Genomic DNA, 3,196 nt, shown 5'->3' with positions numbered 1-3,196 from the left:
TCGTGCCAGCGGCTGGCAGTAGGAGCCGCTTTTCTTTTCTGCCCCGGCCATTGTTTCTTATCGCGTCCGCGTGTCAGCATAGCTGGCTTTTTTTTTTCTTTTTCCTTATTTCCGCGCAGGCAGGGAACGCGGCGCATCTGCAGCGCGTCCGTGCGTGCGTGAGCCACAGCAGGCACCGCGGGAAGCTGTCGTCCGGAGCGTCGCTCGGCTGCTGGAATCCCCCTCTCGGGAGTAGTTCCCCAACGAGGGTGTTATTTTAGAACCAAAAGCTTATGTTTCTGTCCGGCCAATTCGGCGGGAGAAGGCGGCTGTGGCTGTAGGCCACTGCGTGTGAGAGACATCTAATATCGCGCCCAGGGCGAGCCTCAGTGGAAGCCGCGGGTCCGGCTGTGCCGCGACCGGCCAAAGACTCGTCTCTTCTCTGGCCTGTGTGTGCGTGTTTTCTCGGCGGCGATCGGGTAGGGAAGAAGACAATAACGGGCCTCTTCCTTTCTCCGGGGGACATCATCCCAGAGCATGCGTCGAGAAATATCGTGTTGCTTTTTTTTACGGTTGATTTGATTGATTGTGGGGTTTAACGCGCCGACGCAACGCAGGCGATGAGGCGCGCCGTAGTGGAAGGCTCCGGATTAATTTTGACCACCTGGGGATCTTTAACGTGCGCCGAAATCTCGTACACACGGGCGTTTTTGCTTTTCGCCTCCATAAGAAAAGGGGCCGCCGCGGCCGGGAATCGAACCCACGTCCTCGTGCTCAGCTGTGCATCGCCGTAGCAACTGAGCCACCGCGGCGGTTTTTTCTTTTCTTTTTTTTTTTTTACGGTGACCATCGACCTTGTGGGCTGTCTCACAATGGCTCAGACCATGGCGAGCTAAACGTGCATGCACACAGTGAAGTCGGCCAATGTTTTCTAGGGAACACGCACGCAAGCACACGCACGCACACACGCACGCAAACAGGAATAGCACCACTGGTAAATGGCAATAGCGAACGCATATCGTTAGTGTAAACCCATCAGTGTGCGTTCATGAAATCACCAACGGTGACTTCCGCACGAGTTTCTTCAAGAGCTGCAGTTAATGAAAATCAATGAGAAAAGCACTTACAAAATGCAAGTTGCATTAAAATTGGCAGTGGCTTTGTGCTTCTCTGTAGAACCAAGCAGTGCGTTGTACAAATCGTTGTTGACGCCGGTATTGGGCCTGCACACGTATCTCGAACCCCATGGATTTTTTACCTGGACTAGCTGTTGTCAGCTGAGCCCGATTTCCCAATATGAAAGTGCAGCCGCCAAACGTTGTCAAGTACGGTAATTATAATTTTAATCGTTGTGTTTTGTAGGGGCCCCGCCGAAACACGTGAAAATTCGTAAAAAGGGGGATGCATTTGTAAATTTGGATATTTTTAAGTTTGGAAACTAAAATAAAAAATGGCAGCATCTCCACTCCGCGGATGCTGGCGAGGGTGCGGAGTACGGGGACTCGAAATGACATAAAAGGTGCCCCACGACCATCATCCGATTTGAGCCGTGAGTTGCACCTTGCTTATTCCCTAAATGAAACTGCAACTCACGGCTCAAATCGAATTTCGATTGATGGTGGTGTGCTCACGGATGGACGCGGACGGACATTGAGAGGTCCTAAGTATACTCCGCACCATTACAGGCGAGGGAGTAAGCCGTTTGATTCTCGGGTACTAACTCATGGTCGTAGCCCAATGGGCAAGACGACTGACACTAACTCTGTCTGGTCTACCAGACACAGGCTCGAATCCTGCCGGGGCTTGTGTGATTTCTTGCGATTGCAAATGCCATGAGCACGGACGCGGACGGACATTGTGCGGTCCTAAGGTACTCCGTACCTAAAACATTATACATATGGCAATGGCCAAAAAATGGCAGGTGGCTCTGTATCCAAAGAGGCACCTCTAACGGGCGCATCGATGCAAAGGGCTTCGGTGCGGTCAAGACGTACCTACTCCGTGGGAAGCGAGGGAAGCACCGGCTCCAAACTGTCGGCAGTACCTACAGTCGCCGTGGAATGACTTTTGCTGAGGCTATTGTAGGCTGTTGTAGAGCGACTTGTCGAGGAGGCAGTGGAGGACGCGGAACCTCACCTTAAAAATGACATCGATTCTCCCACACGAGTAAGCGTGCATCCGGGTCAACGAGACACCGCTCCGGACATGACCTTCGGCACGGAACGCACAGTTGAGAGGCGGCGCTGCAACGACGACCCCTGGAGCAGCGATCATTTTCCAATATGGCTTGATCTGCTCACTCGCAAGGCAAGGAAGCGAATGCAATGCAAATTTGTGGATTGGATAAAGTTTCGCGATGAGTTATCCGATGTGTCTCAAGAAGCCACGGCACTAGTTCAACGAACCTTGGCTGCAGCTTGCCCTGCGCGACAGGGGTCATGGAGGTGGAGAAGGGCGCCCCTTCTCCAGACCGTCACCTCATCAACTTCTGGTCGAGACGAGAACACTTATAGGCTATATATATAAGGCGAACGGCAAGACCTATGCAGACCTAATCAAGGTGCGACGCAAGACCGCACAAATGCGGAGGCACACAAAACTCCTAACGCGACAGCCCTGGCACTGGGCTTCCTTCGGGAACAAAACTGGTCTCCAAAATCTCTGGAGGAACCTTTTGAGCTCTCACGCAAAAGGCGAAATTGGTAGGCGTTACCGAGTCGATTATGTTGGCAGAGGGTATTGTCACGACGCCTTCGAGACCGAAGTGGCAGCTACGTTTTCCCTCCAACCTATACAGTTCCGCTGTCTGTTTCCATCTACGATGCAGAACCGGTTGACGATACAAACTATTTGGAAACTAGGTTCACATTACCGGAACTGTTCGCCGCCTTAGAGCAAGCTCGCATGGGCAGCGCACCTGAAAAAGACATCGTGACATGGATGATGCTGCGAAACCTGCCAGCAAAGGTAAAGCACGAACCCGTAGATACTACCAATGTGATTTGGATTGATGGAGACTTGCCGGAGTGGATGATAAAGGGTTGACAGCGCATAAACACGACGACACAAGGAAGAGAAGACAGGTCAGCGCTTGTCCTGTCTTCTCTTCATTGTGTCGTCGTCTTTATGCGCTGTCAACCCTTTATGATGCTACACCAACTAGCCCACCAAGCCATCCTCGAGGAGTGGATGAAACACTCCCTCGCAACACCTATCC

The sequence above is a fragment of the Haemaphysalis longicornis genome, unplaced genomic scaffold (assembly GCF_048455015.1).
Source record: "Haemaphysalis longicornis isolate Haplotype H1 unplaced genomic scaffold, Haemaphysalis longicornis Haplotype H1 scaffold_1, whole genome shotgun sequence".
In the NCBI taxonomy this organism is placed as follows: Eukaryota; Metazoa; Arthropoda; class Arachnida; order Ixodida; family Ixodidae; genus Haemaphysalis; species Haemaphysalis longicornis.
This window is presented reverse-complemented; position numbering follows the sequence as displayed.